Source organism: Blennius ocellaris, assembly GCF_963422515.1.
Source record: "Blennius ocellaris genome assembly, chromosome: 10".
Classification (NCBI taxonomy): Eukaryota; Metazoa; Chordata; class Actinopteri; order Blenniiformes; family Blenniidae; genus Blennius; species Blennius ocellaris.
The window spans coordinates 2,661,371-2,687,197 of NC_137659.1; the positions used below are offsets into that span (position 1 = coordinate 2,661,371).

Below are 25,827 nucleotides of genomic sequence, written 5' to 3' on the forward strand. Positions count from 1 at the left end.
ATGCCTAATATCTCTCCCGTGTGGAGGACAGGAGAGGGGAGAGGGAGGGGAGGAAAATTGCTTTAAAAATAAAAAAAAAATAAAAAAAAGGAAATGGTCTTTATTCCTCTGTGCTGTTTACTTTTTCAGGGTTTTTTTTTTTTTTAAACTATCGTCGGGCTGAAGTTCATGTGAAGGTTGTTTGGGGCGCTCACAGGTCTTAGTACTCTCATTATGTAACATCCACACAGCTGCATACGTTTTGATACTATCATACAGACTGGATCATATCCGATGTGCCAGTTTTTAATAGAAACGTGGTACACAGGTAGATTTTCCAACAGTGTAAAGTTGACAAACTGCTGTATCTTCAGACTGCAGGATGAACGAGGCCCAAACCTGATGTCTCACTCAGATTTTCCAATTTTTAAACCATCGCATTGAAGATTCTGCAGATTATCAATTTCAGGCTATTAAATTTGCACTCTCTTTTCAATTTTTACTTCAATTTTCTCTTGCTCTGCCAGTCAAATACAGTTTTTTTTGTGGTACGGTAGCAGCTTTCTGTGGTCATACTGTGACATCTAGTGGTCACAGGTGGCATATACCAGCGCATCACTTTTTAATATCTGTTGAATGAGCAGTGGAAAAAATTGACTGAGGCCCAGTTTACACAAAGTTTTCAAGTGAAAACTGAAAACTTTTGTTGTGGTTTTGGTGTTTGTTTGCACGACCTTAAAGCCCCTGAAGAATTTTTGAAAACGGCTGTCAAGGTGGAACTTTTTGAAAATGCTTTCTCTCAATGGAAACAGGGGAAAACATAACATAACATTTTCTGAAACATTGCTACTTTACTTCATCTGTACATATAAATGTCTGTCTACTCGCCATTGTTAATGTTTATAGTGCATGTGCAAGTGCATGTTCATGACAAAAACAACTAACAGCTCCCACCAGTGGTCCTACAGGAAAATTACATCGTTTTCAGTGTATCTGCCATTACAATGTAAACTGACATCATTTTGAAAGCATTGCTGTGTAAATACGAAACCCTTCTGAGCGCAAAAACAATGCATTTTCACTTAAACCGCGGCTTTATAGTCTGGAAAATACGGTAATTTACAATGAAATGCAAATATGATACAAACCAAGTGAATATTTTGTTCCATATTTAAAAAAATATACATTTGCCAGAAGTTTCGACACACATTCTAAAGGTTTTTACAGTGTAAATGGATGTGATGGCAATCTTATTTAACTTCAAAGTGGAAAAATGCAGCGCTCACAGTGAGTGAAAGTAACTAAAGGCAGTCTAACTTTCTGATTGTGGCGTGTAATTAAGTATAACGCAGGGCATTGCTTAATTAAAAACTCTCCCTCAGCTTATTCTCCCTCCGCCGCCGCTGCCCCTTGCTTGCTTTTAACTACTCTACTGAGCTGAGTTAAAGAAACTCTGGTCCACTTTTAGCATTCGGGCTCTGGACAAGACAAATCTGACACTCAGATTTACACGCCTCTCTGGGGACAGCGAACGCATCTGTGGAGCTCGCTCTTCGGAGGGTCTGCGGTGCCTGCGTTGCCAGAGTAGATGATATTAAGGGCATCAATCAAGGCTCTTCTTCGCCGAGAGTAATGAGGAAACAAGCCAGAGAACAAACCCGGAATATTTAGGAGCCGACTCCAGCTAACAGGAAGTGAGAGAACGCTTCAGACCTTCATGTTTCAGTGGAAAATCCATGGCATAAATGGAACGATGTAATACAGATTTAATAGTGTTAAAGGGAAATAACAACTTATTTATTTGATCATTGATCTGTCGTTCACAACAATGGGCGTTTTTTTTTTTTTTACTCAGAACCTATAAAAAGCATGCGAACAGATTGTACTTCCTGTTTGCGATCAATTGAGACTCCGCTTACGCAACATTTCAAGTGATCCAGTGTAATTTTTGCATTTTCATTTCAGAAGAGGTTCACGTTTTACACGGTAACGGCATGACTGGGGATAACGCTGTAGTTTTCATGGAGGACCACCAGTGGGTGCTGTTGGTTGTTTTTAACAATAAAACCACACACATGCGTTTTTCACTTGAAAACGTTGCCGTAGAATAAAAGTATGAGAGGCATCCTACACAAACAGGAGTATTCAAATGAGCTCTTTCTGTTTTTTAGATGATTTTTCTATGAAAACAATGTTCTGGAAACCGTATAGGAGGATCTACTTCAAGAACGACAGTGTTTCCCTCTCTTTTGTTGTAAAAATATATGCATGTGTGTGGGTGTGTGTAATACTATCAATACTATCATTGAAATATCATTGTAGGATGATTTTAGCAAGTATTTTTTACTTTATAAAGTGACGATAATCACATTTGAATAGAATTTAAAGAGGAATATTCAATGAAACGATCAAAAATCACATCGTGAACCGAATCTCCCAATAATAGCCTCGAGGATCTTGACTCAACTTGTGAAAATACTTGTTTTGCAACGTTCATGGCCTCCTTTCAGATAAAACATACAAGTTCAGATCACATTACAAATCCTAACTGGGTGAGAGTGAACATCGCACGTCACACAGGTTCGACCCCACGCGACAGCGTCTGAACTGACAAGACCTTCCCATTACAGCAGCAGACATAACCCGTCTGGAACAACCTCCTTTATGGGCAAATCCACCTTCCTGCTTCCCTTTTGCTCCATCCGTCTCGCAAAACCGCTCAGCCTCACGTCGGAGTTATATGTTAATAAAACGGGAGGATTTGGGGTTCTCTATTTTTTTTATTTTGCGGCGGACTCGCTGCCGTTACAGAGAACCCACGGCGGGATTGTGGATGGCGGCAGAGCAGACAAGCTTCGGGCCTGTAAACAGTAGGTGGGTTTACTTCTCTCTTCTCTCGGCGGGAACTATCCATTAACAGATAATGGGGGGAAAATCAGAGTGATTAAGGCCCAGGGAATTATGGGTGAATACAAATTGACTCCACCTCCGTGTGGTGTGCTCTCTTGAGGTAGGAGCACTGCTCATAAGGAACAAACTCATTTCAGAAGTACTGCGAGGCCCATTAAGGAGAACGCGGCGGATGGGGGTGGGAAGGTGGTAGGTGGGAGCGCAGAGGGATGGACTCCCCCCGGACCAAAGCTGATTGGAGAACCGGAGCCTGGGGGGGGAACTTCACTAATGTCTATTTCCTGCCTCCACGGTTTGAGAAGGACAGAGTGAATCGAGTGCAAAATGTTCGAAATTGAAGTATCAGATTTAATCCCGGCGTGGAGAAAATTCACCCTCCGTTCCCTCAAACGGTTCTCGTCTGGCGAGAATCTGCGGAAATACATCAGAAAGTGCGACAGCGGGACGAAGCTTCTCAATGTAACGCGCCAATCACTGTTGACTATGATGGAATTAATACATGCGTGTGTACGTTGTTTTTGTTGTACATGAAAACATACTAATGTCAAAGCTGCCGTTTCAGATTACAGAGCATCTTCCTCCCATGTAATGCCATAATCCACATTATAGAGCATCTTCACCCCATGTAATGCCATAATCCACATTATAGAGCATCTTCCTCCCATGTAATGCCATAATCCACATTATAGAGCATCTTCCCCCCCATGTAATGCCATAATCTACATTATAGAGCATCTTCCTCCCACTAACTGATGCATCTTAAGCTAACATTCAAATATCTTGTTTGTTGTTGTTATTGCAGTAACTTGTGGTAATCAATACTTTTTAAGGAAGTTATAAGGAATGTAAGAGTTACTTTCTCCACTAGTTACTTTTTCATTTCAATGGAACTTTTTAAGGATCGAACTCGTGAGTTTCAGTATGTTCTACTATTTATTTTTGTATTAGAAGAGGCTGAAAGCTGGAATTACTTTTTCCAAGTAACGAGGAGGAAGACGGGAGAGAGAGAGAGAGAGAGAGAGAGAGAGAGAGCGAGCGAGAGAGAGAGAGACTGTTGGCTGCGACACGTCTGTGGCGGCGACGCCCTCGCACGACGAGAGCAAAGGATTGTGGGGGAGCGCGACTCCCCGAGAACGTCGGCTCTGATGCATGGCAGCTCGTCGGAGGTGCTAATCAGAGCGGGCCGGGCTCCCGCTAGGATCCGCCACTCTGCGCCCACATTAACCGCTTCGCAGCTCCGCTGGCTGCCGGGCCAGAGGTAGAAGCGGCAAACCCGACAGCTTTCTGTCGTCCAGATAAACATGCGCGACGCCTGGATGGCTGTTACAAAAGGTTGAGCCGGCCAGAACACCTTTTGGATTTCACAAAGCACGAGGGACAGAAACATAAGGACACCGCTTTTGAGACATTTCCGCCCCGGCTGCGTGCCAGGAACCAAAAAAACTCTTTTATTTTCAGTCGAGAAGCAAATATTTAATGCCTGTTATTCAACTGCAACTTGCAAAAACATCCTCACATATTTGAACCCGAGATTAGTTTGAATTATTCTGCTAAATCTGCGGTAGAAAATAACATTTTAGGGTGAAGATTACAAATTGTCCCACGACAGTTTCTTATTTTCGCTGATAAATGCATGAAAACACAAATTTTTCCATCTTTTGTCTCAATAATCCATCTTGTATTTTGCACAGTTTTGCAGAACCGTACTTCAGTTCATGGGCTTTACTGATGTCTTGCAGAACATTCACTGCACAAAGAGAAAGAGCATGCTGCATCTTCTATTTTTTTTTTTGAATGAAAAATTCTTCTAATAATCTGATTAGATTTGTAAAAACTGCAGCTGCTTACGATGCATGTCCAAGAGAAATGGTGTGCACTGCAGACGTTATTCTTATGTAACTCTTCAGGAAAAAAAAACGTTTTGAGGTACTCTTATTATGTTTCTTATGGGGAATGATTTTTCCATGCAGGCAGGACCGGTCCTTCTGTCACCTCCTGCAGGCAGCGCCGTCTTCCCGAATGCCCTCCTGGATCTCGTGCTTTTGGGCGCATGGCTCGCATTAGATGCGTCATGACAACGTGGCAAACAGTGCCACAACATCATGGAAACAATTAGGACCGAATTCTGCCGGTTGATTTTTTTTCTTCTTTTTCTTTCATTCTTTTCAATCCGACATTTATTGTTCCTATTCTAACTCTGAGGAATCTGTTGATGTTGTTTTTATTTATAGACCTTTTCAGGGAGATAAGAAGTTACGTCGTCTTGTGAAGTAAGTACAGCAAACCATCTTTTAACCTCAGGGTTTTCTCTTCCTTTTCCTACTGAACTTCACCGAGAGCATTGGGAGAAGCTATTGCCGCAACTGTTACTGTTTCACTAAGCTGATGTTTACTGGATGAGCAGTATTTTTATCTTCAGACAGTGTTTTGAGTGAAAACGCATAATTTTTTTGCATTTTCGTTTCAGAAAAGTTTGACGTCCACACTGAAACGTTTTGAAAACAGTGTCCGTTTACATGGAGACACTGGAAATGATGTAGATGACATTTAGGGAGACACGTTTTTTGTGTTCAGTGACTCCGTGGACCAAGAAAAGTTTTCTGTTTTCACCTGAAAACGTTGCCGACGCTTAAGTAACCTCAGCCCGTGTTCACATTAGAAGCTGGAAGTTGACAAAGTGCAGGAAAATTTGACATCGAAGCGATATCGGACCCAGTTATCTCTCTTTAGTTCAGAGTTTTATTTGTTTAGTGAGAGACGCTGAGACATGGGACGGTCCAGACTGCGTTAATCTTTAAACTTCTTTTGCTCACATTTGTCGGCCCAGTTTAGTCTCATGAGGACTTTGGCTTCTCCGAGGACGAACGAAACTTCAGGTGAACTCAATCGTTCTAACAACTCTTAGTCACTGAATTCACAATAGCAACATGGTAATTCACTGCTTACTCGAACTATTTACATAATGTGACTGAGGCATTTTAAAGGCCAAAAGGTAGCACAGATCATCTTCCACTCCCAGAGTTGGCGGTTTGATCCCTGTCAACCTGTCCTTGGGCAACACGCCGGGTCACTTCCGGCGCCGTGCGTAGCGTTTTGCCCGGGCCGCTGCCACCCAACGGGCCGCTTACGTTTTGAGATTTTCCGCGCAAGTTTCAAACGGAAGCCTGCCGAATCTGGAGCTTTACCTGCCGTCCCACCAGCCCAAACTCGCGCCGGCTGAAAACGCCGTCAAGTGAGCAGAGCGTAGGTCACCGAGGCAGAGGAGGAGGAGAAATCCACAAACAACAAAGGCGAGAGAAGCGAATACTTGTTAACGACTGATATGTAGGCGCCGCAGCTGCGGGCAGGTACGGGCGTCCGCTGGGGACGAAACAGCGCAGGCTTGCTGAGATGGATTGCGTGGAGCGCCGGACCCCCTGCAGCCACACAAACACCACTCCGCAGCTGAAATGCTCTAATTTACTCTCGACATGCCTAGTCTAAAGTGCTGGGCTTGATCCTTGTTTGAAGGAAATAAAGGTCAAGTGACTGTGGCCTGACTTTCTAAGAGTGCTCAATGGAAGAAGATTGACGGAGGGGGGGGGGGGGGGGGGGGGGGGGGGGGGTGGACAGAACACAAAAACAAACACAATACGAGAACCTGAAATGCGACCTTGTTTCAGGTTTCGGTCTGAATGGGAGAAGTTAATTACGGGCACATGCCCGACTCTCTCTGCTCGCCTCGCAGGGGTGTTGTCAGGCCGAGGTATGTGGCTCGGTGGGGTTTGGTGGGCCGCACAAAGGAGCGGGGAAGGGGAGCGTGGAGGAGAGGCCCCTCGGCTGGGCTCGCGGCATGGAACACTGTACAATTAGCCAGCCCGCGCGTTCTGCCGGCTTATAATTATCAGTGCTCGCCTTAATTGACTCCCTTAGCCTGCTGCAGAGGGACCCCCACCCCTCCTACACTCATACCCCTCCGTACCCCCACCTCCCCCACCACCCCTTGCTCCACGCAGGCCGCCAAGCGCCACGCCAGGCTCTCCAAAGTCATTTAGAAAAGCGCTCATATTTTCTACACACACACACACACACAAAAAGGGGGGGAACATTTGGCGAGAGAGAATTCATCATCAGGTGTCTAGAGGTTTTCCTTAATAGAAAAGCTGAGTCCCACTGAGCGCGCTCCGTGTAGCGGCCAGCCACGCATGCTCAGGACCAGCAAGCCGCCGATCGCAGCGGGCCGCGAGACATTAACATAATTTTATATAACACAGGCAGCCGCGCTGGAAATTTAATACATCTCAGCAAATACGAGACAGCCGTTTTGCATAATTTTTTTCCCTCATTCTCCACCTTGCTTTCTCTGTCCTCGCTCTGTCTCGTCTTCCCGCTGCCTCCCTCCTTCTTTCCCTCGCTCTCTTTTTGCCACTCTCCTTTGCCCCATCCTCCTCCTCCTCCTCCTCCTCCTCCTCCTCTCCCCCTCTTGCACAACCACCCCTCTTTCCTCACCCCATGGTGCTGCTCTCACTAGGAGAGGGGAAGTTCATTACCTCAGCTAAATCAGAATTAGTCCCTTCATTTTGACGGGGCGAACTTCATTAGAAAGGCCCTTCCTTAATCCAGCAGGGAGAACTGATGAATCTACATGGGGGCAATAATTTGCTTCACACAGCACATTCAGCCACTTCCTCCACACCGTCTCCCTCTCGCTTTTTTTTTTTTTTCCCCGCCGTCTTTCTGGCTTTATGTACTTATGGTTACATTTTTATTAGATCTACAACAACACGAGTAAGGGAGGGAAAAAAAAAAAAAAAAAAAAAACCCAGAGAAAGGAAAACACCTGCATATAATTAACTAATGGCAGCAGAGATGGTGTAAAGAATGAGCTCTGCTGTTAGGAATGTCCCGTCTCACCCAGCAGACTTCGGGGTCTCAGGAGCGGCCCAGGCTGACTTGGCTGACTGTCAAATCGCAGCCTGAGTGGGCCCGCCGTCACCAAGCTGATTTTCCTAACGCCGCGATTACATAGCGGGGCTGCAGGAAGCGCGAGCGCTGAGCGCAAAGACAAATTAAAGATATCGCCATAACTGAACAGCTACAAATGCCGCTAGTAGACACAGGAAAGGCGTTGAAGTCGCGTCGGCATTAGCCTGCATCCACAGCAGCAGTGACTAGCATTAGCCTGCAGTTAGCATTCCTTTCTGAGAGCACGTTGGCAGTTCAGATGTTTTTGCGCCGTGATAGCTTTCAACACACGCAGCCGTCGAGATTATGCAGCATCTACCTCCTGGTGACGAAAGTTAATTCAGCAAACATCCAGATTATAGAGCGTCTTCCTCCCACTAAATAATTACTATTGTTAAACTAGTAACAAAAGCCCATAAGGCCTTGTGATAATATAGTTTTGGGGAAAAACAAAAGTTATGTTGCTCTTTCTGTCACTAAGGTGACTGTTAGCATTAGCCAACCTCCTGTTTACTCCTTCCTTTCTTAACCTCATGAATCCTGAACTAACTCGGGCCTTATGATGGCCTAATGAAAGATGTCGCACTGCGAGCAACATTAGCATTAGCTAATTAGCAGAATAGCTTTGGTTAGCGTTAACATCGTGAACTAAAAGCTAGTTTCTCGCCGTAAGAGCTGCCGACATGTCGGCAGTTAGTCTCAGCTGTTTTGTAGCTACTTTTTTTCCTGCTGTTGTTTTTGAGACTGAGTAAGATGCAGATTGTAGAGCATCTTCCTCCCACTAACTGATGATCTGAACTTAATCACCTAATACTATGTGTTTCCAGTGAGCAGTAATGCTACGCTGCATTCTGCATCTTGGTGTGTTGATGTTTAACTAACATACGACACACTGTAGTGCAGTAGTTTTAGCCTCTTGTTGCTTCCTCACATCATAATATGAACTATATCCCAAATCGGATCGTATTGTGGGAAAAAAAAAAAAGAATATCTATCCATCTTGAATCTATTATTTGCTAAAAAGAAAGAAAACCTCTGTTACATATTAGCTTAAACTCCCTTTAAATAAATTTTTCTGTCATTGTTTACCCTTAAATCTCCTGTCTCACTTCCACGTTGCACGGTGTTGTGCAGATCTTTCCGTGAAGAGATGTGAAGTGACTGAAAGTCCAGACCGGTGTCAAACAGATGTGCAGCTTGGCAGAAGCCTGCAGATTCCAGGGTGGGGGCGTTCAGTCGTGGTCCCCCCCCACACCCACCCACCCACCCACCTCTTCTCTTCCACCGCCCCTCCCCACACACACACTGTGCCCCTGCAGTCACCCTCCCTCATCACCTCCACACAGGGGTCCCCCGACTGGTAATCTCGTCCCTCGAATGTGAAATCTCCGACAGCGATGCCCCGCGCTTTTACCCCCCGCCTCCGCGGCTGATGGGTAAATTGGAATGGCGCACCCTGCTGGCGCGGAGAGCTCCGAACAGACAGCAGCACACACATGCTGCGGCACCCCCCTCCAACGCTCCCGTCTAATATAGTGGACATGCACACTCTGTCTTCAAGCTGCAATATCCATGCACAGACACACGTCCACAGGGGGACAAACACACTCATACACACACACACTCACTCACACACACACACACACACACACAAAAGCTTCAGGTAATCACGCACAAAGTCTCATAAACAGACACACACAAATGCAACACGAGTGCTCCATGCATGATGCGCTCCCTCCTCATCTACATAAAGATTGAATATATGATAAATAAACAGATAGCGCGAGCTGAGTCAATATATGCTCGAATTTAAATTTGCATCATCTGAAATGGCTCAGCTTGGGTCCTCTTATTTATTTATTTTTTTATTTTTTTTATAACACAGGCTGCACCTGACTTCGGTTGCCATGGTTTTTTATAGCATGTGCACAATGCAGGACTGAACAAACACGGCAGATAAACAATGTAAACCGCAGAGTAAATGTGCACGTTGCTCGGCCCCCGACGTGCCCGATAAGCACCGCCAATTTGCTGTTTTACAATAAACACACTGTAAAACATTAATACAAGCAGAGCAGAGGTTAGATTTATCTTTATTTTTTTTATAGATAATGCAGCCAGACTTCAGGGGTAGGATTTCCCCCCCCCCCATTGCCACCCCCAAAGGGCTGGTTTAGCTGTCCGAGACTTCTGCTCCATCTATCTGAGTTTTTTTCCCCTTCTTCTTCTTCTTCTTCAACGCGTGAACGGTTGAGTCCATCCACAAATCGCGGGGACGTTCTAAATAGTCGACGGGACCTGCAGGGGGCTAAAGATCACTGCAGCAGAAGCCACAGAGGCCCCCCTGTCAAAGGCAGTGCTTTCAGGGGGCCAGGGGTGAAGGGAAGCCAGAGGGAGAGAGCCCGAGACATGACATACATTTCATTACACTTAAACCAACTGTGGGTTCAACTCAGAGCCCCGGATTTCCAATGGCGTCTCAGAGGATGGAGTAAGTGGAGGTGGAAGAGAATGGGTTTCCACAAAGAACACAATGGCTAGGTGGACAAAGGCAGGCAGCTGGACTAATTGCTTGGGGGCTTGTAGGAATATTTCTCTAAGTGCTTCAGTTTAAGTCTCAGTTTGGTGGCGTTCATCACTCGACCCGACGTCCATTGTCTTATCCGCCGACGGAGATTACTCTCCATGTTTTGCCTTCGCGTTTCACAACTTGAATGCGTTTTTCGCACTTCGGAAACATTTCTTTCTTAAAGTAAATGAATATATCGGGAAGAATAATCCTGAAATCATAAATCAGATATTTTTCCCTTTCTTTATTCCAGGTTGGTGGCGTTAAGCGCGGCTGGCAGTGGTTAGCATTAGCAGACTGGCCGCTTCATCCCTGAAATTGAGGAATAGTTTGTGTTTATTGCATTAAGCACCGTTTGGAAGAACAGTTAAGTACAACTACCAACATCCTCCTCGGTATTCACCATTGTACACACGTTTTGCTAGCTTTTATTAGATTGAGAGATTATTGTGCAAACAACCCAACCATCCCCCCCTTTCAGCCTTTAAACAACAATCCCATCTGCTGCTATTCTCGAAAGAATTCAAGTGCTTTCATTAAGTAACACTCTAAGATACTGCATGCGGTTTTTCTAATGAGCACTAACTAATCAAACGTGTAGTGAAATATAGCTGCTGGTTGGTTCTTCCAGTTCTTATGTTGTTTTGATCCAGCATTTCTGAAATCTTTAAGTCTTTAATTATTAACATAATACAAATCAAACGTAACTCAATAAACCTGAAAATAATTTTTGTGTTCTAACAAATCACATTTTTTCATGCATTTGTCAGGATTTTTCTGACAAACGATTGATTTAAGCATAAATTCAGGGCTGAAGTGACAGTCGGAGTTTAGTAGATTTAGTGGAATTAAATCTCGGCTTTCAAGTTAAAACACAAAAAACTTTTGTTACATTTTCAGTTTTACAGTTTTATGTTACATAGTTTTGCATTTTTAAAGCAACTAAAAACACAAATTTTTTTAAAAAGCTACTGAGGTGGAACTTTTCGAAAACGCTGACTTCCGTCTCCACGGAAACGAGTGCAACCGCAACTTCTGAAGATGCTCAGGCTCCGTATTTGTATCTATGAATATCCAAACAACAGCACCCACCCGTGGCCTGACATGACAACAACACTATTTTCAGTGTTTCTACGGTTTCCGTGGAATGAAAACAATAAAAAAATAACGTTGCCGTTTAAACCGAGTCTAAGACACTGCTAATGCTAATGCTAACACCTGGCTCAATGAACGCACAGACACGGTAGATTTGCAGCGCTACAACAGTTTTAACCCACAGCAAAAAACTAAAAACTAGAGTGGTGAGGCCCACTGAGAAACCCAACTGAAGCCACTTATAAATCTGCAGCTCTAATTCCTGTCGAATGGAGCTGCGTTACAGAAGCGCGGCACTTTCAAAGGGTTAAATAACAACAGACGACCTCAGAAGAAGCCTCTCCTTTGTGTCCGCTGCCATTATCGGCTCCGTTTGGATTCCTGCAGCGTCACGCAGGTCTGAGGAGAGGGGAGGAAGGAGGTGGGTGGGAGATAAACTCTACTTATTCCAGACATGCCAGGAGTGGTGTTTTTGGCGAGGGCTCTCCTGGCCTCGTGGAGAGACTACTTGTCCATTAAGTCTGTCGGAGGACGCTCTCAGAAACGAGAGGCCGTATCGGCGGAGAGGACCGCAGGGAGAGCGCGCTCAGACGGGGTGGGGGGTAGGGAGGCCGGGGTTAAAGGAGAGCGGCGCGGGGATGGGTGCAGCGCAACGGGCAATTCAGCGCGGGGGTTAAGCGAATCCGCGGCGTCACTCCGCCTTTCTCCCCTCTCTCGCCCATGCTCTCGCTGTCGCCGCCGCGTTATGGAAAATGTGATTTGCAGCCTAACCTACTTTTGCTTTACAAAGAAATGTCTATTAAAATTCCTGGGAGTATTATTAAAGTGGCTATAGAATTACAAAACACTGTTATTATTGCTCGCTTGGGGGGAGCCCCCGCTCATTAAGCTTCTAAGATGTCGTGGGTTTTGATTATTCTATCAGCTTCATTCTCTTATTATAGTGACAAACTCCTGCTATTTTGTTGCCAATCTCCTTGCAGCTGTCACATCTCTTGAAAGATCACAAAACCCTTCAAACGCGCTACGCGATACGTCTTCAGATTCACCAGACATGGCTCGATTCCCCCGTTGAATTTGCAGGATTAACTTGAGGAAGAAACGTCTCATATTTCTTAACTGGTTGCTACGTCTGACATCAGAGTGGATGAGATTGGAGCATACTGGTATTGTCCAGGGGAGGGAACCCTCACTCTAACCGTCAGCGCCTCACCAAGTGGGACGGAGATGATTAAAACACACCATGGCTGTGACTGACAGACTCCCCACCGCTTCCAGAAGATGACATGTCTCCAAGTCGCGCGCCGAGAAGCAACTCCTCTAATTTTAACTCCGACTGTAACGCCGACCCCCTCCGTCAAAAAAAAAAAAAAAAAAAAACACCCCACAGAAAACAGCCACGCTGAGATCCTTAACCGCGCGCAAAGAAAGTGATAACAACTAAACAGAGAAATAAGTTTAAAAACAACAACGGCGAGGGGCGGGGTGGGGGGGGGACAAAAGGGGGGCAGGCGCCATTTCCCTCCGGTGCGCGCAAACAGCAGGAACCTGTGAGCTTGTGACAACACCTTCAAACATTTCTGTTACTTTCACAGAAATATCTGATGCTGATGCTCCGATGTGATGCTTCTGCAGCAGTCTTGTCCCAGCGCACATTCAACTTGGCAAAAGGAGGGAAAAAACTCTCCTAACTGACTGCGTTTGACATTTGTCATGACAGGAATACAGTGAGAGGAGGAGAAGGAAATGGGGAGCGAGAGCTGGAGGGGGGGGGGGGGGGGGTGGTGGGTGGGGGGGTGATCGATGTGCGAAATTACATGTGTGAGGAGAAATAATTCCTCGTTCTCTGACTTCGATTTGAGTTTCCTTTTTTTTTTTTTACCACGATGAGGAGGACGACGGGGGTTGGGGGGGGGGGGGGGGGGTTCGTGTTATTGTCATGTTGTGTGGAGAGCTCAGGGTCGCGTACTAAATGATTCACCCAAAAAAAAAAGAAAAAGAAAAAAAAGAAGACCTGAATCTTTTACATTGGCGTCAGCAATTCAGCGGGCGCCCTTGTGGGGGAATTCTTTTTGTGTGTTTTTATTGAAGTCTGCACTGAGCGCGCCCAAAAGCTCTGACAGGGGGCCCCGAGGGCGCTTGTCTTCACCTCCAAATCATAAGATGGAGAGACGAAGCTCCCTCTGTGCTCTAAATTATACCCCTCAACACCCCCTCTCTTCCACGCACACTTACAACCCTACTCTACCCCCCCCCCCCCCCCCCCCCCCCCCCCCACAGTTACACACACCTCCACAAAAAAAAAAAAAAAAAAAATAAAATATATAAGGCAGAGAAGAAGAAAAGCCTTCAGTAATACAGTCCCGGCGGAGGCCCTGGCGATCGCTGGAACAGCTGACAGGCTCTACGCGGCGGGTCCGTTCCCCGAGGTCTGTCAGAGTCGCTGCTACAGCATGACGGTTAGTACCCCCCCTCTCGGGGGACCTGCCTCCTTTGCCTGCCCCTATGTGCCCCTCGCATGACAGGCCTCTGCGCTGACCCGCGGAGGTTTTTTTTTTTTTTTTTTTTCTCTCTCCCCCCCCCGACGTCGCCCCAATTACCGCCGGCAGGACTGGAGGTTAAGTCTCTTTACCTATCCGCGCTCCCATCTGAGGCTGCTGGCACACCCAGGTTGGAGAGGGGTGGGTGGGTGGGTGGGGGGGGGGGGGGGGGTGCTACAAGGAGGGGGGGCTGGGGTAATTTGATCGGCGGGCACAGCTGCATAAACAGGGGTATCGAGGAATTTCTGTCTGCTTGATGGAATTGACTTTGCATGAATGGCCCCTCTCTTCCCCCCGAAATGGGCCATTTTCCACATGTCTCAATGAATATGACAACCGATTCGGCAGCAGCGGAGCTGCAAACACCGGCTCGGGGAGGCTTGTGCCTTTTCTCCAGCTCTGAAACTCTTTCTCTCTCTTTCTCTCTCTCTCTCTCTCTCTCTCTCTCTCTCTCTCTCTCTCTCTCTGGCTGCCTTCGTTAAAGACCTCGTCCAAGTCCTGCTGCCTGACCTGTCAAAGCAAACCCCATCCTCTGTAAAATGCCCAAACAAAATAAACCAACCACCGCTGGCAGGGTCAGAGGGCAGCTGCTCTGGGTGCCTGGACTCTGGCGAGCCCTCCGATTGGTGGAAAGGGCAGCGAGTAAAAGGGAATCTTTTCAAAGTGAAATCTCCAGCTGATGGCTTAGAGCTCCACACCCCACAGTTTGTTTCTCTCGCTGCTGTCAGGAGTTTTGCCCGAGCCATTTGGAAGGATTAGAAAAAAGTGGGGGGGGGGGGGAGAAGGGGAAGGAGAAAAGAAAAAAAAAAAAGAAAAGAAAAAATGCTCGACTGGGCAGCTCGTGCTGTACTGTAGGGCCTGAGTGATGGCTCCGGGACCCCTCGGAGAGTGATAAACCTTTGACCTTGACAGCCCCCCGTGGTAACCCCTGACCTCTGGCTTTGTGCCACAGACCGGGTAAGACAGGTGCAAGCAGCAGAGTTGACCACTCCCCCACCGCCTCGGCCCGAATCTCACTCCTCCGACCCACAGAGCTCAGACTCCACAAACTATGGGCAAGTCAGGCTGCGGAGTAACAACTCAAAGATGATGGAGACGCAATGGAAAGACCACTGTGACACACACACACACACACACACACACACCCTCAATGCCCATTCACACAACCAGCACGAAAGAAATCAGTTGACGGATAACTTTTCAAAACTACATCCCATTATTAATTCCTGACTTTCATATATTTGACTTTTGTTGAGCTTGGAGAAAAAAAAATATCACAGATCATAATGTGCAGTCTCTGTATGTAGGTTTAAATTCTGCACATTGAACACAATGGGTGAATCTGCCAGTATTAATTGGCTTGAATGATTTTAAGTAAATAAAAAAGATAAATTGAAGTGTTTTGTATATGAAAAAAACCTAGCTCTTGTAAGAAAATTAAAACATAGTACAATATGAGAACGTCAGACATTGACTGTATGTTGCAGACTGGGAGAGGAAAGACTTAGAAAAATGTAATTTTCCATTTTTCCAATATAGTATGTAATGTAATGTGTAATTATGGACTCTGAAGGACGCTCTATGAGCCTCTTGGGGTTTTTATCTCTTCCTGCCACCGAGCCTTTGATATTGAACTATAAAACTCGGAGCAAATTCCTTTGTTTGGACCTCCTTGTCAGCTAAATATATAATTAAGTCAAGTTAAAACCTTTAATTTGGGCCAACTGTCGAAAAATTTTGGCAATTCTTCTTATGAAAGATTACAAAGTAGGAACCGAGTTGCACAAGAAACGAGCTGATATCCATGAAAAAGTAAAAGCAAAAAGATATATCCTATATATGGAATTATTGGGATTACGTTGGAAGCGCTTGTCCAGTCAATAAGGACTTTTGTGTTGGACTTTTTAGAGCTTTAAAACGAACCCAGTAATGTTCATTATCCATCTATATATGAAAAAAAAAACCAATATGTTTAGTGTCTTCAGCTTTTATAAATACATTTTCCAATTTAATTTAATGAGCTGGACTATGTACGGTGTGAAAATGTCAGGATTATTAAAAGAAGCGGGCATAAAATGAATCAAGTGGAAACTGGGGTCGGAAAGAGAAACTCGAAATCCAAGTTGAAAATCTTTTCACGGAGCTTAATTTAGCCAGGAGTGTTGCATAACAAACACGGAGCGTTGATTTTTGCTGGCGTGGAGGTGTGTGGCGAACTTGGGCACGGCGACGCGCCATTTTTTTTTTTACCCCCACCCCCCCTACTCCACAGCGGGCACTCGCTCCAAGGTCGCGCCGGTCCGCGCCAGTCTTTCTGCAGATCCATTTCCTCTCCCTGGGCACTTCCCCTCATGTTGTTGGCCCAGTGATTCAGTGCCTTGCATTAAGAGCAATTCACCTGCCTCCGGCATCCCAGCGGCACGCGGTCCCCCGGGGAAACCAGGTGGAGCATAAAAAAAAAAAAAAAAAAAGTTCCACATATGGTAAAGTCAAGCTGCTCGGAGGCTGCCGAGTGTCTGCTGTGGGGATAGAGTCTCCTAAAAGGCCCAGCTGGTACTTGGAAAAGGGCTTCTGCATTACTACACCTCAGTGTCTGTTTGGGCTCCCCTTTGGAAAGTGTTGGCCGGCGCACATGACCAGCCATTTTAGATTTCTCCCTCTACCCCCGCCTCATCCCTCGCTCCCTCCCGTCTTCCAACTGGTTCTGTATCCAATTGAACATTTGGTCCTCCACTGCTGGTTAATCAAATTCCTCCATCTGGCCCCCCTATCCCCGCGGAACACAAAAGGTGCAGCCTGAGCCCGGGTCCAAGTGCATATTGGGAGGGGAGGAGAGGGGTGGAGGTGGTGGTGGTGGTGGTGGTGGGGGTGGTGGCGGTGGAGACAGGGACTGCCTACCTAACTTACACAGCCCAGTCAACTAGATCAGGTAGAGAGCACGGGGCCAGGCCTGATCGTTTTGGGCAAACAGGAACAGCTTGGGACTAAGTATCAGAGCCCTGCTGTTCATATAGCGCTCAGGGACAGCAGTGGGTTCATATGACAGTAGGAGGGTTTTATGAGCTAATACCTCCACATACACTGTAGAATACAGAATAGACTGGAGCCTAAGCACTACTGGCGACGGCAGAAGGGTGAGCGCGGCCCGGACACGACCGGGCTGTTCGGTCTCGGCGGCAGCAGAGGGCACCGCCCCGGAACAACTGACCACGGACAAAGAAAACGCACAGAAAAGTACAGGTAGGTTCACCTCCCGTCCAGCGAACAAAACTTCCAGCGGTCGCGATAATGGTGAAGCCGATAAAAGCTGGTGGAGTCTGTGAAGAGAAGTTCAATTTGACTTGTTTTTTTTTTTCCTGTGTCATCTCGAGTCTTAGATCTTGTAATCTTTTCTGCCGTCCAGTCTACACAACAAACGTATTGTGTTTGCATTTCTGTTTCAAAAAAGTTTTGCGTTTACATGGCAACATTTTGAAAACGCTGGAAAAAAAAGGTGTCGTTTGCGTGGCACAACCAAGGGTTGGCGCCGTTGGGTGTTTTTGTAATGAAACCACACACACGCGCACAAAACTGGGCTTCAAGAATAAAAAGTCTTCAGAAAAAGAAGACTTAAACTCAACTCTTGAGTTATGATCCCAATAAATTAGATTCAGTATCGCAACTTACTTAACTTGTAGTTAGCTTGTTTTACGTTTATTCTTTGATTACTACTGCACCTTGTGTTTTTCCTGTACTTGATTACTTCAACACTGTGTTTTTAAAGTTGCTATATAAATAACAACGTCAATGTTCTTATTTCAATTCTTAAATATGTGTGATTTTTGGTGAGTTTTGGCACTGATTTCTTCTCTGATCGCCCTCTGAAGGGTTTAGTGCTTGTTGTCCTTCAGGCTGCTCCTCCCCTCAGTCGCCTGAACCTTCACTCTGATCAAACACAGCCATCTTAAGAGTGTCTCACAAAGCCAGCTGTGATCTGTTCCTTCCCCAGGGAGACCGTGAAGTCTTCACAAACTAAAAAAAAAAGAATCGGAGCTACATATTTATTAGACGAGACCTTTTTAGATATGGCGGCCCCGTCTCGCCGAGTCAGACACGTTTCAAAGTGCCGTCGCTACGACGGCGGCGCTTCCAGCTGATCGCGGAGAACCTCCGGCGAGGTGGGAAAGGAGGCGACGGTATACGGGAAACACATGGCGTTCCAAGCGCCCGCTCTACCCTTCTGTGTTATCTATTGTACGATTTCTATTCATGTCCGACCGTCCTCTTCCCCCTGCCAGGTGGCAAAACATGTGTCAATAATTAAACTGCTTTTACATAACAGGATACAGGAACACAATGCAATTTGCTCCCCATATTTCATTGGGCCTTTATGAAAGCACATGAGAGAGTGTAATTAATCAAACCACTGGAATATGTGAACGGCAATTTCCACTTAATGGCACTTACAGGGATTGGGTCCCTTAAGCACCACGTTCTGTCTACCAAACGAGCGGGCTTCATTTTCATCTTCATAGTTCAGACAATAAAACCTGGTGTGGATGTTAAACAACACCCAATGTGAAGTCGAGGAAACAACATCCGATTGTGTGCTTGAAGGCGATTCTTAGACGAGATCACCCCATGATTATTTTTATTTTTTGAAGGGAGGGGGGGGGGGGATTAATATTCTTTTTTCTTTTTTTTTAATGATCTTGCTTTGCCCCCAAACCTGAGTCCTGCCTTCACGTGACCACCCGAGGCTAACCGACATCCCGAGCAGGGACAGGAAGAGGATCATTCACTGCTTTTAGTGGCTTTCTGAGGGAAGACGGTCCGAGTCTAAATGGCACCCATGTCCCTTAAAAGTGTTTCTCTCTTTCCCCTCCCTCAGCCTCTCCGAAGACTCCTCTAAGTGCAGCATCTTGTTTCAGTAATTCAGCCGGGCCAGAGACAGTGGAGAGAGGAAAGGAATCGATTTCTCTCTCATTTGGTTCCTCCTAGACTTGCTGTATGGCCTCTTAGGGGAGTTCTGGACTATTGGACGGGACAATGTTATGGGAAAGAGTGTCATTGCGTTTAAGGTCATCGTTACACCGAGGTTTCATTTTGAGTGTATTTTTATTGGTGTTACGGAACTAAAAGTAGACAAACAAACAAATGCCGCCGCCATTTCCAGCGTGGCAGACATTGAGCTGCCCCCGCCGCCCGACCCCCCACCCCCCCACTCTTTCCTCTTCCTCCTCTTCATAACACCATTTGAATGATGGAGAGAAATATCGTGTGCTGCAGGCAATACGATCCACTGTGGAGATCCACTCAGGGTAACAGCAGCTGAACACTGAGCTTTTAGTAAAGGGGGCCATAGGTAAACCTCAGCGCTATAAAAAGGCAACATGGTTAAATAATTTAGAGGAAATGCCTTTACTGTATGATTACTGTTTCATGCTTCACGTCTTCACGGCGGAAATGCAGAAAGAGCTAAATGGTGTGGACGGCGGAGGGAATATTCTGTTCCCATACTGTGGATTTTTCAAAGATTTTTTTGTGACGAAAGAATGAGCTTTATCAGAAATCAACCATTTTAAATGGAACGCTCCGTGTTCAAGTGTATGGAGTGTGATATACACAGGGTGTGATTTGTATACAAACAGAAGGAACGGAATGCGGCAGCACAAAGAGACGGGGCCGTAAAACACCTATCAGTGTGATTTGTTACTGGAAATGCTAAACAAATCTGGAACCGTTTGTTTTTTTTCCCCAGAAATACTGAAAAACAGTACTAAAAATAGAAATTGCGGAGAGAAAACTAGTAGAATGAGTACACATGACTCATCACCTTCTACACTGCAGTGCTTTTGATCCCCTCCGGGGGTGCTGGTGTTCTCCTTTAAGACTTACGGCCTCCAGGTGGCATCACTGGGCGTCAGTCTGTCTCCATCAACAGGCCTGTGGCTGGTTTTTGCCACGTTTGACATGTTGGGAGCTTCTAATCATTCACCCAGCATTTTCCACTCAATGCCAGCCTGCTAAATTCTTAATGGCAGTCGGCTTGAGCTTCCATTCATTTACATCTGATTGAGACGTCCCTGCACAAAAGACAATTAAAGATGCAGTATGAATACCTGCAGATCTTGGCCTGCATCACTTTTAAAAACAGACAGCGATCGGGCGTGTCATTAGGAGCACAGCGGCTGAAATACAAACAAGACAAATCTATCTATTGTTTATTACCTCCTCAGGCTTTTTACCCAGAGGGCAGAATAGGAGAGGGAGGGGCAGAGGTCAGTGTAATTACCATTCACTCTTTCCTTAGAGTCAGACAGTGCTAAGACATGCATTGGCAAATTCCAGGGCAGCATCGTATATCACATTACCATAAAGCCCCAAAGAGCTAACCTTTGTTCAATTCCATTTGATTCCAAGAGAGAAAAACACTGACAGCCTCATCCAGGCTCAGTGTTTCAAGAGTTCAGTTGTTTGTCTTTCAGTCTTGTGACTGCTCTTGCTAAAGATGTGCCATTCCAAAAATAAAGCGTCTGGGGACGCGGAGGGGATCACTGAATCATCCGGGGTAGAATATCGCATCATCTGGAGAGCTTCGAGGTTCAATCTCGAGCTCACGTCTGAGGAGAAAAGAGCCTTCTTTTCCTTACAAAGAAGCAGACACAGCGTGCAGCTTCCAGCCCCGCTTGAATACGCAGTCGAATTTAATAATTACACACTCGTGTTGGTGATGGTCGCCTGATGAACTGTGACAAAAGATTCATTTTGTCCTCAAACACACGAGCCGTCACTTGGCATGAGGCCACAATCAGCAACGTCTGAATTTGTCGTGCGTTTCGACCAAACTAACGACAGTCAAGACAACTTGAAATTTTAAGTCTGTGACAAAGCATTCCTGACAACATGTAAAATAACTCGAGATGAAGTCAGTGCCTCACTAACCCTGACTGAGTCATTTATCTTGACAATATGACAAATAAATGCGTCACATCAAACTAGAGCAAGTGTTAGCATAAGCAGCCGACAATTGGGAAAACGTGATTAGCATAGCCTCTCTTCTAGTAAATAACTTTTCCCTTCCCGGTGCCTCTGAGACATTCCAAGTGAAAATGTATAGTTTTTTGTTTCGGGTTTACATGTAAACATTTTGAAAAGGATTTCTGTTTACGCGGAAATGGAAAAAAACGCTGGAAACGATGTCGTTTTCCCTTTAGCCCACTAGTGGGTGCTGTTTGTTTTTGTAATGAAACCACACACATGCAGGCAGAGAACAAGACGCTATAAATATTAACAAGGGGAGTGCATGGACAGCATGGACGGACAAAGTCGGACTGTTGCTCCTTGATTATTTATGGCTAACTCCACGACAAAGAAGTGTATTTACTATTTACGACCCTAGGAGGGGGGGGGGGGGGGGGGGGGGCAAATAAACTTTTCAAAAAGTCGTGTTTTCACTGAGCATTTTCACCCCTCTCTCTTTCTCCACCAGTGACTTGAAATTGGTGAAATAAAAATACATTTCGATCGAATTAAATCAAAATTGTGGAAAAGATTGTGCCTAAATTCTCTGTGTCACATCCAAGGAGGTCCCGGGCCTCAGGAGGCGAACCAGAATTGTACAAGATGCACACAGTCTGAAATGAAAAAAAACGTGACTTCCCACCTGATTTTACTCCCATTGAAAAGATAAGTTGTTTATTTACACAACTTGTCCTTCAACGACGCCCTCTGTCTGAAAAGCTCCGCTTCCCCGTTGAGGGTTAATACTTAAAAACATTTCACCTGGAAGCGCTCTCCATTTTGGCTCGTGTTGACAGGCAACAAAGCGCTAGCATTTGCGGCATCACTACACCCTGATATGCCTGTTGACTGAAAATGCGAACGCCCAGCACTGACGGAATAAGAAATACTGTTACCGAGCAGAGCAGAGCGGCGAGGAGCTTAGCGGCCATGTCTTCAGTCATGCTTAAAGCCAGCCGGCTCCGGCTGTTTCCGTGGCGTTCGTTAGGTGGCACGGGAGGACAAATGAGATGAGGAAGGAGCGACGTGAGCGGACGAGACGAGAAAAAGAGACGCCGGCGAGGTAGAAATGAAGAAGAAGAAGAAAGAAAGAAAAAAGGGGGGGGGGAAGAAAAGAAGGAAGAAATGAAGAGAAAGACCAAGAAAGAAAAGAAAGAAAAAAAAGAGATCTGTGAATTTCCCCTCCCTCCCCCGAGACCTCCCTTGATGCCAAGCATTCATCATCCAGCCTCTAATATCAGTTATTCTGTGGCTCCTCTGCTTACAGCAGAATTAATTTCTGCTTTAATTACTCTCATCGGCGGAATGCTGATGAAGGAGAGGGACGAGGCATTCTGGGACTCGGGCCTCATTCCACCGCTTTAATTTGAATGAATTCCACCCGGAGACGCTGGCAAACAACTGGCAGCCGAGCCCCGGGAGCCACTCAGGGACCGCGCAGAAGAGCTGCAGCCACGGCCCCCACCAAGCACGCTTCCGTGTGTGTGTGTGTGTGTGTGTGTCTGCGAGCATCTCTGTGCTTATGAGGTGATTGTGCCGAAGTGAAAAGGTAAGGAAGAAAGGAACCACACAAGACGAAGAGAAGAAGAGGTGAAAGGAGCGCTAGATTAAGCGATGATGGCGAGCGTGCGAGGCGGCGCGCTCCCTCGTAAACGCACTCGAGGGCGCGTGTGGCGTGGCGAAGGAAATGCAACCGGTATCGAAAACAAACAGTGAAGGGTTTCATAACGGGGGGGGGTAGACGCATCCGCACGGACGCCCCAAAAAAAAAAAACAACAACATATGAAATATGAAGAACATCACTGACTGCAGCCCACTGTGTAACACAAGTGTTAGTTTGAGAGCGAGAAAGCCATTAATAGTTAATTTGATTATTCCAGATATGGCGCATCACAGTCTCAAACTACCCCCCGGCCCATGTATCATACAGGAAGCAGCCGTAGGAACAGGAGAGGGAGAAAGTCTATGAAAAAGGCGGATGGTGGTCAAGTGAGATGCACAGAGTTCATATTTGCATAATGAAAATAACCTTAGGAACAGTCTGAGCGAGAGAGAGAGGGGGAGAGAGAGAAAGAGAGAGAGAGAGAGAGAGAGAGAGAGAGAGAGAGAGAGAGAGAGAGAGAGAGAGAGAGACGGAGGCCATAATTGACTTTTCTCCAAGCCAGCTTGGTAGTTACAGAATGTAGCATATTGGATAAGGATTGTGATTGATTATGTTGGTCTGCCATAGCGATTCGTTTGATTAAATGTAACCATGGGTTCCTTTTCCAAGCCCTAATGAAGCAGCAATTTGAAACTGAGAGACTGGTGGTGGAGGTGGAGGTGGAGCCAGGCTGCCTCCAGCTTCACACCCAAGTATTCGCAAAAAAAAAAAAGAAAAAAAAAAGTGACTGATTCTGAGAGTTAGATACAGTATTTATCAGAAAACACTGTGTTACATTTTGTTTTAAATAAGTTTTGCATTTACAAACGTTTTGAAAACGATGATGAAGTGCTGAGCCCAGAGTTGGAACTCGTTTTTTGTTTTTTTTTGTAATGAAACTACACCTACACACGAGAAGAGGACAATATGTGTTCATATGGACTGACGAAATTGACGAAGACAAAGTTGGACTTCTATTCCAGGTGAACTCTACAACTACCAAGTCTCAAGAGAATGTCAGGACAGGCCGCCATTGTTGTTATTGTCCATCTACTCATGCATGTGCAGAATGCCCCCCCGTTTCCATGGAGACTGAGAATTTAAAAAAAAAAATTTTTAATCCACCATTGGGAACTGTTACCTATGAAGTTGTGTTTTCAGTCGTCACCTAAACAGACACCCAAAATACAACAAATGATAAATTCTTAGTTACTTCCTGAAAAAGTAGAAGTTGTTTCCCTTGCTACTAAAAATTTAATATTTACATTTAGTCAGAGAGAAAAAAAGTAACTTTGGAAAGTCGCTCGAGCATGAGCTGTATTTTTATTATTATTATTATACAGGCTGCCAATTCTAATCACAGCTACTGTAGCTACAGGCTAATGCTAATGCTAATGCTCCTCTTATAGCGGGTCGTCTTTTCACGTTGCCGTCACGTGAACTCAACTCGTTCACGAGATAAGGAGAGGCAGCTGGAAAGAGTAAAGAGGAGTTTGTGAAATAGTAACTGTTTGGTAACGGTCAGCGGCCGAGGCAATTAACAGTAGTATGTTTATCTCTATCATGTAACTCTACCCAGCAGACACACGATGTGCTTCACAGCAGCACTTAAACAAGTGTGTAGACTTTGTTTTTCTTATTCCGCTGTAACCTGAGTAAAGAAAAAAAAAAAATCTTCATTTCTTTGTCTGATTAACACAATTAAAAAAACAACAACCAAAAAAAAAAAAAAACTAAAGTTATTTGTGAACCTCTAATTTAATGCAAAAAACATTTAGGAATTAGCGCTCCACTGCCGGAATGGCCCGGAATAATAGGAAGATTTAAATCCAATGAATAATTATGTGGCGTGAATCTCTGCAGGGAAAACATACATTTCCCCACACAGCAGTGTAACATAACTATAATTAATACGTATGCTGATTCGGTGGGAGAGGAACGGCGCTTCACTTTTTGCAGGCTTTCTTTTCTTTTCTTTTTTTTTTTTTTTTTTAAACTGACAACAACCCGCCATTCGTCTCCTCCAAATTTTTATGTCGGGCGCCGCCCCTGTGCTGCGGAGGAGGAGGGGGGGGGGGGGGGGGAATAGAGGTGGGCGGGTGTGACCTCCACCGACCCTGAAACCTCTGGACAGGTGGGCGGTGGCCTGAGCGCGCTGTCCGTTTTGGCAGCGGCGCCTCTTCCCTCCCCGGCAGGTAGCTCAGGCCATGATGAGCAGCTGGGTCGCAAACACTAAGCACATTAATATCTTCTTAATGATAATAATCATTATGGCATAAGCACCTTCCCCAATGTGGGAAGGCTCGCAGAATGTGCCAGAGTAGCATCGTCGTTAAGCTCAAAGAAAAAAAAAAAAAAAAGAAGAGAAAAGAAAAAGATGAAATGACTCTTTTAATGGGCAGCAACTTACAGCCACCGCGATAATGCAGACACTAATGTAATATTGTCATAATGAGATTCACGGGAGAAAAAAAAAAAAAAAAAAAAAACATTAGAGGGACCCAAAGATTCAAAGAAAAACCCAGCAGGTATTAATAAATAAAACCTGAAACCCGCGTTGACGCCGATAAGTCGCGAATATAAAAGTTGACTGCGTGGCGGGAAATGCGTGTGTGTTTTAATTAGTACGGACTATCTGGAAGATAAATCTCCTCATGCCTCGCGGCTTCTTTTAGAGGCGGTGAACTGCGTTAGCGCCTTGTCCGGTCACGCGCGGTGCCGGCGTCGTCGTCGTCGTCTTCCCATACGCTCGCCTCATTTAATATAACTGTCAGTATTCACCTATCACAGGCCATTATCTGTCTCATCCGCGTTCATTATTGAAGCTAATGATCTGTTGTCCTCTCTGCTCCCCATTGAAGGAGGACTACATTAAAAGTCTCTTACTAACTTAATTAGTAATTATAAATGTTAAAAGATTAATCAGAGAGCGAGTGGCTTAAGGTTTACGTCTCCAGGCGGCGCCGGGACAAATGGAGAGACAAAGAGGCCACGTCGCTTCGCCGTTCCCACTCAGGCGTCGGGGCTCACAAATGGAAGGAGACGAGTGAACGAGTGTGAACGAGCGTGACCGCTTTTACTTCTAATAACAGCCACTCCTTTAGCGGTGGAGACAGAGAATGTGTTTATCTGCAAAGCGGCTTCC

The 25,827-nt window shown here is 45.6% G+C and overlaps 1 protein-coding gene across 1 annotated transcript in view; it reads right to left on the minus strand.

Annotated features, from left to right (window-relative positions):
* znf521 (zinc finger protein 521) overlaps positions 1–25,827 on the minus strand; it is a 74,615-nt gene that overhangs the window by 33,987 nt on the left and 14,801 nt on the right. The window lies entirely within an intron of this gene.